We start from the raw sequence: 10,859 nt of genomic DNA, 5'->3' as shown, positions 1-10,859 counted from the left end.
AGGTAGCCATTCATCTGCAGGTACTTCAGACATGTTCTTAACACATTTATATCTCAGACCTGTGTATTTCAACTATTATCATTGCAGTGGCCTCCTCTTGCAATCTTCCCTATGCCAATATTTTACTCCTATACAGTACCAGTCTATCATTCAAACTGACTCTTAAATTGATCCTGTCTTGTTCCTTAGTACGTTGATGAGGAGGTTGGGCACCGGTCCTGTCTGGCTTTAATCCCTTGGTCTGAACCCTTGTGTGTTCCTATCTTTGTGAGTCTATCCATTCTGATACTCTCTGGTCTTTAGAGGATATTAAAGATTAACATCAAGTCACTAGTTTTCTATAAAACCACATAATGAAAAAACATATTCCCTTGTCTTCATAGCCTGTCTTCTCCAAGGCCAAACCAGTCTACTACCTCACTCGTGCTGGGAGAATGCTGGTAACAGAGCTTGCAGTGTTAAACACACAGGTAACCAAACACATTATTAACCAAAGCTCATCTGATCTTATAGGGAGAATTTACTTTACCCTGTTCCCTTTTTTTCACAGACTTCCAAATTGGTTATTGAGGAGCCTACCATTCACCTCACTGAAGCTGGGAGGCTAGTGCTTGACGAACTGTCAGCACCTTCAGATAGAGCCATTCACAGGTAGTCAATCACATTATTAGACAGTCATAGCTGATTAGTAATAGTACACATTACCATGTCCTCTATCTCCACAATTGTGTGTCTTATTAATCACAGAGCAATCTCTATAATTAGGGGATGTCTTTGTTTTTCAGCCAAATAGGGAAGACTCTGGTTTTCCCTATGAGAGAGTTGCAGCTGGTTGGGAACTGGGGTCAACATCATGTGGGCTCTATATCACTGCCAGGGATTATACTCAGAACTGAAATCGCCTGCCAAATGTTATAGACATCTACAGCTAACATATAGAGAGAGGTCTGGAGACTGAAGGAGTTTTTTCTTTATAGCAAAATGAAGAGGACATGCATCACCTGTGCATTGTGAGGGGAGTGGAGAAGCAGCTGTGGTGGAGCAGAGTCATCCAGGAAAAAATCCTGGACCCATGGGTGAGAGATTCTCAACTGGTCTTTCGTCTCAAATGCACCTGATTTATGTCAAATGACGCACATGCTATAGGTCTACTTATATTTCCTGGATGAAATGTAATGTTTCTCTGTCTCTTTTAAAAGGGTCTCGTCCAGGTGGTCTTCACCAACAAGAAGCTGATTGGTATTAAGGTACAGTCAGGCAATTTTCACGGAAAAATGTAAAGTGGCAAATGTCCATTTACCTATTTGAATAAATACATGTTGACAGAAAATGAAATTACATCGTTCTAATCTCTTGCCTCATTTTTAGTCCCTTGGTAGCAGGGGATCCATGGACTCATGTCCGGCCTTGTCAAGAGGAGGTCTGAGTTCACTTATTATGAGGATGCCCAGGTACACCCCGTGTTATGATTTATTTCAATGTTTGGTTGAGGGGTTTTCAATATGGTGGTTTTTCAGTGTTGGGCTGACAGTGTCACATGTTGTGTGTTAAACAGCAGGTGGATATCTCCACCACAGTGGAGGGGTACCAGGAGAGGGGGGATGAGATGATGGCATATCAGTTCTCCACCTCTGACATCATCACCACCCCTCATGAGCCGTCCTCTGGCTCCTCTCACCAGTTCCCCCAGAATTCTCGCCTCCCCTTTCCCTTCCGATTCCCCTCCCAGTCCCCCTCCACCTTACCACTCCACCCAGGACCAGGACCAGACCCTGACAGCACTCCTCAGGTAAAACTCTTTCTACAGTCAATAATTCTTATTTCATTTGTACTTGTGTGTACAGGTGTGTGTCATTGTTTTGGTATCTATAGGTTTGTGTTGTCTGTCAAGGGTCAAGTTGTTAGGTCAAGATGAAAGTATTGTTATGATGTCACTGAATGTTTTGTCTGCTTCAGTTGATGTTGCAGGTGAAATGCAGTTTAGTAGAGTTTAAGTTAATGTGATGTCTGTTTTAGGAGTTTGAGGAGGAGTTTGTGGAGGAGCAAAATAATGCTGCAGATGTGCCCCAGTTGCGGTGGGTTCGGCTTTCATGTGTTCATCTATAGTAAAAACCTTTGCTTTGAAATAATCTGCCCAATATTGTAGTTATACAGATGTAGGATCTTAATTTGAGACAGTTTGCTACAGCAGGAAAATAATCCTGCAGCAACAGGATACATTTTCGTTAGGGGCAAATCGAGTCTAAAATTTCAAAGTGGAAATTACAAACTTGAAAATTCCAAATACGCTACAAGTTTGCATTTCCTGCCGTGCAGGAAATTTCTCAGCAACAAAAGAGTGATCAAATTAAGATCCTACATTGGTATGGTCTTTCTGAATCCTGCAGTTATAATATAGGCTAACATAAAATTATTTCTTAATTTCATGGCACTGATGTTTTAGCTTCTTAGGTTGAACATTTGTTATTGAACATTTCTATTTACAGGCGTTACTTTGAAAACCAAGGGACAACCAACTTCTCTCTGAGGCTGGCCGCTATCAGACGTCTATGGAGGTGAGAAAATGTGAATTTAGCACCTTTTGTATTTCACTTCATGAACATTTCTGGACTATTTGTAAATGTACTGTCTTGTTCTCACAGGCTCTGACATCCTCAGACAGTACCTCCCTCAATTACCTCACCCACGCTGGGAGGATGGTGTTGAGTGGACTATCCGAGCTCAACCAGCAGGTAACCAATTACATAATTGTGCAACGTTCATCAGACCAGATATATAGTTCCCACTGGGCACAGATGTCATTTCAACGTCTCGTTTTGATTTACATTTGGTTGAGTTGTCAACTAATGAATTCAATGTGAAATCCCCCCAAAATTAACGTAATTGGATTTAGGTTAAAATACGAAATTCCCTTACGTTGATGACTTCTTTCAAATCCAATCAGTTTCCCACTTTGATTCAACATCATCACATTGACATTTTTTATTGATACAACATTGATTCAACCAGTTCTTGCACAGTGGGTTACATTTAGGCAACAGTGATTCATAGGGTTTTAGTTGAAAAGTTTCAACGTCATACTAGCCAAACAATCGGAGGCCCTTTGAATTACAGACCTGAATCTTTGAGTTTATGATCTAAGTTTTAAGGAATTTTATGATTGTTTTGTTTTGAGGATGTGAGGCAGTTTCAGCAGGCCTACGACCTACTGGTGAACTTCATTAATGAGCCAGCAAACAGGGAGCGACTAGAGCAGGAGATGGCTCTCGTAGGAGTAGGTCTACATGCAAGCTTGAGCGTTAGCTGCAGGCACCGTCTTCTCATCTAACATCTACTCAATGAGACTTTCTAAAGTGCTTGTCAATGAAGATTATGTAATTATCCTATTTGTTTGACTTCAGATCGACCGCATCAACTTCGCAGATGTTTTTTATGAATTCGTTCTACTAAGCCTTCTAGAAGGAAAGACATCTCTTCCTATATCTGTAAGTGGCCCTAAGAATGGAACATCCTGTTGTTTATCTATGCTATACACACTGTTGTCATATCAGATCTGTAGACACTCACTCATGTCCCTGTTCCTTCTCCAGGAGCCTGGTAGCTTCCTTTATCTGCTCCTGCAAGTCATAATGAGGGATTGACCCTCCTGGAGGAGCCTGGACAGAGGCTGCTGAGAACTTCTACCTCCTCGTTAAGGTACATTTGTCTCTCTCTCTCTCTCTCTCTCTCTCTCTCTCTCTCTCTCTCTCTCTCTCTCTCTCTCTCTCTCTCTCTCTCTCTCTCTCTCTCTCTCTCAATAATAGTTGATGATGTCTGTTGTCAACAGGACCAGATGAAGGCATGGCTAGAATCCATCTTCAACCTCAATGAGTCAATCTATGAAAGCCCAGAGAGGCTCTCGGGGAAGGTGATGCGGAATCTAGAAATACAGGTTGAGTTCCTGCTGTCCAGCCTGGATTAAGGTTCCCAAACTGAGCTGAGGGCCCCATCACAAAATAAAGTGTTTTGCATTTTGTCACGCTCTGGCTCGGGACTTTGTGTGTTGAGCCAGGGTGTGTTCGTTTCGTGGTGTTTTGTTTGGTTGGGTGGTTCTATGTGTTGTATTTCTTTGTTGGGTTCAATGACTCCCAATCGGAGGTAACGTGTGTCAGCTGTCGGCTCGTTATCTCTGATTGGGAGCCATATATATCTGTATGTTTTCCTGTGGGTGTTGTGGGTTTTTGTTCCAGGTTCAGTCTTTGTCACTGTTGGACTTCACTATCGTCTTTTGTTTTTGTATTTACGTGCTTTACTCATTAAAGTCATCATGTTCACTCAACGCGCTGATTGGTCTGCTCCCTTTCAAGACGGTCGTGACAGAAAACCCACCATAAAAGGACCAAGCAGCGTGTCAAGCGGCAACAGGACCCAGCTCCAAAGGTCTGGACATGGGAGGAGATTTTGGACGGAAAAGGGTCCTGGACTTGGGAGGAAATCCTGGAGGGGATGGATCGCCGTCCATGGAGCGAGACAGTGGAGAGGCGACGGAGAGAGGAACAACGGCGTCGGCAGGGCCATCGTCGGAGGGACGAGAGGCAACCCCAAAAAGTTTTTGGGGGGGGGCACATGGCTTGGGCGGCTGGGCAGCAGGAGGCTGCCACAGAGAGACGTGGAGAGAAGGCTATCGGATTACGGGAGCCATTGGCGAGTAGAGGAAGGGAAGTTGTTGCGGCACGGCGTGAGAGACTGATGTGTGTTACCAGTCCGGTCCGGCCCGTTCCTGATCCCCAGTTAAAGCCAGTGGTGTGTGTTCCCAGTACGGACCGGCCTGTTCCTACTCCACGCATCAAGCCCACGGTGTGCGTCGCCAGTCCAGCCCGGCCTGTTCCTGCTCCACGCACAGAACCTACGGTGTGCGTCGCCAGCCCAGCCCGGCCTGTTCCTGCTCCACGCACAGAACCTACGGTGTGCGTCGCCAGCCCAGCCCGGCCTGTTCCTGCTCCACGCACAGAACCTACGGTGTGCGTCGCCAGCCCAGCCCGGCCTGTTCCTGCTCCACGCACAGAACCTACGGTGTGCGTCGCCAGCCCAGCCCGGCCTGTTCCTGCTCCACGCACAGAACCTACGGTGTGCGTCGCCAGCCCAGCCCGGCCTGTTCCTGCTCCACGCACAGAACCTACGGTGTGCGTCGCCAGCCCAGCCCGGCCTGTTCCTGCTCCACGCACAGAACCTACGGTGTGCGTCGCCAGCCCAGCCCGGCCTGTTCCTGCCACTCGCACCAAACCTACGGGGTGCGCGTCGCCAGCCCGACCCGGCCTGTTCCTGCCACTCGCACCAAACCTACGGTGCGCGTCGCCAGCCCGGTCCGGCCTGTTCCTGCCACCCGCACCAAGTCTACGGTGCGCGTCGCCAGCCCGACCCGGCCTGTTCCTGCCACTCGCACCAAACCTACGGTGCGCGTCGCCAGCCCGGTCCGGCCTGTTCCTTCTCCCCGCACTAGCCCTGAGATGCGTGTCCTCAGCCCGGTACCTCCAGTTCCGGCACCACGCACCAGGCCTACGGTGCCCTCAGACGGCCAGAGTCTGCCGTCCGCCCAACGGCGCCTGAACTGCCCGTCTGCCCAACGGCGCTTGAACTGCCCGTCTGCCCAACGGGCGCCTGAACTGCCTGTCTGCCCAACGCCGTCTGAACTGTCCGTCTGCCAGCGCTGCATGAACTGCCCGTCTGTACGGAGCCTGCAAAGCCGCCCGTCTGCCATGAGCCTTCAGAGCCGTCCGCCAGACCGGAGCCGCTAGAGCCTTCCGCCAGACAGGATCAGCCAGAGCCTTCCGCCAGACAGGATCAGCCAGAGCCTTCCGCCAGACAGGATCAGCCAGAGCCTTCCGCCAGCCATGAGCAGCCAGATCCGTCAGCCGGCCATGAGCAGCCAGATCCGTCAGCCAGCCATGAGCAGCCAGATCCGTCGGCCAGCCATGAGCAGCCAGATCCGTCGGCCAGCCATGAGCAGCCAGATCCGTCCAGCCAGCCATGAGCAGCCAGATCCGTCAGCCAGCCGCGAGCAGCCAGATCCTTCAGCCAGCCATGAGCCGTCCAGCCAGGATCCGCCAGAGCCAGCCAGCCAGGATCCGCCATTGAGTCCGGTGCTGTCCCTTAGCCCGGTGCTGCCCCTTATCCTGGTGCTGCCCCTTAGTCCGGTACTGCCCCTTAGTCCGGTGCTGCCCCTTAGTCCGGTGCTGCCCTTTAGTCCGGGTGCCGCCCCTTAATCCAGTGGGGTTTAGTTGGGGGTGGTCATGTGGAGGAGGCTACGTAAGCGGGTAGTGACTTTGGTGGGGTGGGGACCACGGCCAGAGCCAGAACCACCGCCCAAGAGGTATGCCCACCCAGCCCTCCCTTGTTTAGCCTTATTGAGGCGCGGTCGCAGTCCGCGCCTTTAGGGGGTACTGTCACGCTCTGGCTCCGGGACTTTGTGTGTTGAGCCAGGGTGTGTTCGCTTTCGTGGTGTTTTGTTTGGTTGGGTGGTTCTATGTGTTGTATTTCTTTGTTGGGTTCAATGACTCCCAATCGGAGGTAACGTGTGTCAGCTGTCGGCTCGTTATCTCTGATTGGGAGCCATATTTATCTGTATGTTTTCCTGTGGGTGTTGTGGGTTTTTGTTCCAGGTTCAGTCTTTGTCACTGTTGGACTTCACTATCGTCTTTTGTTTTTGTATTTACGTGCTTTACTCATTAAAGTCATCATGTTCACTCAACGCGCATGCGTATTGGTCTGCTCCCTTTCAAGACGGTCGTGACACATTTAAACATTATCTGTCAATCGTAAACAAATGTTACATCATGTGTAGGGGAGAGTGGGGTAAGTTTAGCAATTTTTTACATTCAGCATTACTCTGTCAAGGGAAATATAGTATTCTTTCAAAAATATACAGTATCTGTCACGACTTCCTCCGAGGCTGCCCCTCTCCTTGTTCGGGCAGGCTTCGGCGTTTGTCGTCACTGGCCTTCTAGCCACTGCCGCTCCTCATCTCATCATTCCATTTGTTTTGTCTTGTTTATTACACACACCTGGTTCATATCCCCTCATTAGTACCTGTATAAGTGTTCCCTCTGCCCCCTTGTCTTTGTGTGTGATTGTTTATTGTGGAGGAGAGAGAAGCTCGGTGGAGCTCCATGTATTTTGTATCGCCGGGAATATTCCCTGTGTGCCTTGTATTTTCCAGTGCCCCTGTTTTGTGCACTGGAGTGTTTTTACTAGGGGTGTAACGATCCATCTACTACATCGATGTATCGATTTATATTCCTATGATCCAACTACATCGATCTGTGCTCGGCAAGTTGGCCTTTTGGACAACATATATTGATCTAACATCGTTTTAAAATGTAATAAATCGATTGTATCGATACTAGGAAATAACCCATTGGATTTAAGCACGTCAGACTTTATATGGATGTTTTTTCTTAGCACTTTTAATGATAAAGTCTTTAAACATTACTCGATTCACTCTGCCTATCCGTGAAGTCATCGCGCCAGCAGCAGCGCAAAGGCGCCAAGACAACAAAGCATAGCATGGCGGATGACAGAGGAGAAGCCGACGAGCTAGAAATTATCAAGCCACCATTGCGGTCCTTACAAGAAACAGGAATCTAGGGAAACTTCACCTGTACTGTCCAGTATCCAGGTATTTATTTCAGTCACACTGGTTGAATTTTTGGCTAAAGGTTACTGAATCGATTTCAAGTCACTGAATCGTTTCGGATCGTATCGTTCTAAATGAACCAATATCGTCCTTGAATCGTATCGACAACCACGAATCGTGATACAAATCGAATCGTTGTTAAAACGAATCGTTACACCCCTAGTAGTAGGTGCCAGGCACATGCGGTTTGAGTGTGTCAAGGACTGCAACGCTGCTGGGTTGTTCACCCTCAACTGTTTCCCGTGTGTATCAAGAATGGCCCAAGGACATCCAGCCAACTTGAGACAACTGTGGGACGCATTGAGTCAACATGGGCCAGCATCCCTGTGGAACGCTTTCGACACCTTGTAGAGTCCATGCCCAGACAAAGTAGCTATAACCCTAGCATTAGAAGTTATTGGCTGCATTCACACAGGCAGCCCAATTCTGATATTTTTTCACTAATTGGTCTTTTGACCAATCACATCAGAGCTGATCAGTCAAAAGACCAACTAGTGAAAATACTAGAATTGGGCTGCCCGTCTCAACACAGCCATAGTGGAATCAGCGCTGCAAATTATTAGTATTCATAATATTTTTTTAAAATCGGCAGTTGATTACAATAGCCTACCATAGCACGTTGAGCGTCATTCCATATTAAACTGCTGAACTAACAATAGTCGAGGCTAGTCTATCCTTTATGGGAAACTGTATAAATCTACTGCAACACAAACTACTAGTCTGAATGAATGTCTATATATGTCATATTTATCAAAATGTTAAAAACCAAGAAAAGTAAAAAACTAAACAATTTCCGATTTATTGAATGAGTCATGCATTTAGTCTCGACATGATAAAAGGTCAGTCTCTGTACCACGTGAATGAAAAGTGAAACAGAATTAGAACGCTTCTTAAGTGTTAGTGTTTTGATACAATGTAAAGTGGACAATATTTCTTCCCCTGTACATTCTAAATGTCTTTAGTATCAAGGTCAAGGCACTCCATATCAACCATAGCTAATTTACTGGAATAAATGCTTTGCTTGGTGTGAACCAATTCCGTCTAAAACCATGTCTCTTTCAGGAAGGCACAATGTTCAGAACTTTGAAGGCAAAAATCATACATATAGAGCAGACATCACTTTCGATTTGAAACAAGTGTGATCTATACAATACATTTCTATCTGGAGCAGTCTGAACATTGTTCTGCACTGAATATACCCCTTGGCCTCAGGGCCATCTGAATGGACAAGCATTTATCTGGTGTGACACTGGACGAAGACAAAAATTCTGCTTCTCCATGGTTCTGAATGGGGAGACATCAAAATCAACACCCAGGTTTGACTGACAGAACCCGCTCCAGCAAAGATAAATGCACTTTAGTTATTTATATAATCTTACAGAATAATGTTTGGGTTGGAATGAATGAAGGGAAAGGCAATGAAGTAGTATTTAGAGAAAAGTAAGCAGGAGTGTTAAACTGATAAAAGCACTTCCTGGGTACATGACCTGTACACCCTTGTCCCAACTATTGCATTGATAAAAGTTGTACCTCCCGTACATCAAGGCATCTGTTTGCTCACAGGAATGACTGCATTTTGGAGAGACAAGTTGTCCATTTTTCTACACACAAAAGCCCCCCACCAACGACTTAGCTTTCAAACATAAGACATGAGCAGATAATAAGTTATCCAAGCATGTAGCTCTTGAAACCGCTCTCTTCAATACTGAATACATGCTTGTGTTTGAGACTGAAAAAAAAAAGAAGTAATATTTTAAAAATTCACATAAATCAAGGAAGTTGACTTGTGATAGCGAGCTCATACTGTTCAAAACAAGGAGAAATAAAACAGTCCAACAGACAGAGGAATGAGAGAAACACTCCCATTATTTACATAATCTGCTCAAGGACAACCCTCTCTCTGGATTGGCCCGATGTCACGAACGTCAGGGTAAGGAGTAGACCAAGGCGCAGCGTTGCAGGCAAACATACTCATTTATTTATCAAAACGATATCAAAAACAACAAAAGACGGAAACGTGACAGTACATGGTATAACACAACCAACTCGAAACAAGAACCCACAAACACAAAGTGAAAACAGACAATTTAAATATGGCTCCCAATCAGAGACAGCCAGCAAACAGCTGACACTCGTTGCCTCTGATTGGGAGTCACTTAGGCCAACACAGAAAACAACAACCTAGAACACCCAACATAGAAACAACCCACACAGAACGAACACACCCTGGCTCAACATACAGAGTCCCGGAGCCAGAGCGTGACAGTACCGCCCCCTAAAGGCGCGGACTGCGACCGCGCCTCAAAAAGAGCAAAACAGGGGAGGGCTGGGTGGGCATACCTCCTCGGCGGCGGTTCCGGCTCCGGGCTTGACCACCACCCCTCCATAATCCCCCCATAGCTTCCCTGGTCCGGTCTGACCCCGCTGGCTGGATCTGGACTGGACATCGACGGAGCAGATTGCTTAAGCTCCGTTGTGGAGCAGCTGACCTGTACCTGATCATGTACCGGACTGATGACGCGCACCCCTGGCTTGGCGCGTGAGGCAGGAACGGACCGGACCTGGCTGACGATGCGCACCCCTGTCTTGGTGCGTGGAGCAGCAACGGACCGGACCGGGCTGACGATACGCACCCTGGCTTGGTGCGTGGAGCCGAACGGGCCTCACCGACTGGACGACTCGCATCCCTGGCTTGGTGCGAGTAGCAGGAACAGGCCGGGTCGGCCTGGCGACGCGCACCGTAGGTTTGGTGCGAGTGGCAGGAACAGGCCGGACCGGGCTGGCGACGCGCACCGTAGGTTTGGTGCAGTGGCAGGAACAGGCCGGGTCGGGCTGGCGACGCGCACCGTAGGTTTGGTGCGAGTGGCAGGAACAGGCCGGGTCGGGCTGGCGACGCACACCGTAAACTTGGTGCGGGTGGCAGGAACAGGCCGGACCGGGCTGGTGACGCACACCGTAGGCTTGGTGCGTGGAGCAGGGATGGGCCGGACTGGGCTGGCGACGAGCACCACAGACTTGGTGCGGAGAGCAGGAACGGGCCGGACAGGGCTGACGAAACGCACCACAGACTTGGTGCGGAGAGCAGGAACGGGCCGGACAGGGCTGACGAAACGCACCACAGACTTGGTGCGGGGAGCAGGAACAGGCCGGGCCGGCGATGCGCACCATCGGCCTGGTGCGGGGAGCA

The 10,859-nt window shown here is 48.3% G+C and overlaps 2 long non-coding RNA genes across 2 annotated transcripts; both read left to right on the top strand.

Moving 5' to 3' along the window:
- Window positions 1-245: 245 nt before the first annotated feature.
- On the top strand, window positions 246-639 carry LOC123489619. The gene is made up of 3 exons (XR_006660573.1): window positions 246-267; window positions 384-470; window positions 551-639. It is a non-coding gene; the product is annotated as an uncharacterized LOC123489619 (long non-coding RNA).
- A 1,131-nt stretch (window positions 640-1,770) lies between these two features.
- Window positions 1,771-2,546, top strand: LOC123489620. Its single transcript, XR_006660574.1, has 3 exons — window positions 1,771-1,789; window positions 2,017-2,075; window positions 2,487-2,546. It is a non-coding gene; the product is annotated as an uncharacterized LOC123489620 (long non-coding RNA).
- Window positions 2,547-10,859: the final 8,313 nt, after the last annotated feature.

Source organism: Coregonus clupeaformis, unplaced genomic scaffold, assembly GCF_020615455.1.
Source record: "Coregonus clupeaformis isolate EN_2021a unplaced genomic scaffold, ASM2061545v1 scaf3075, whole genome shotgun sequence".
In the NCBI taxonomy this organism is placed as follows: domain Eukaryota; kingdom Metazoa; phylum Chordata; class Actinopteri; order Salmoniformes; family Salmonidae; genus Coregonus; species Coregonus clupeaformis.
This window is presented reverse-complemented; position numbering and strand designations above follow the sequence as displayed.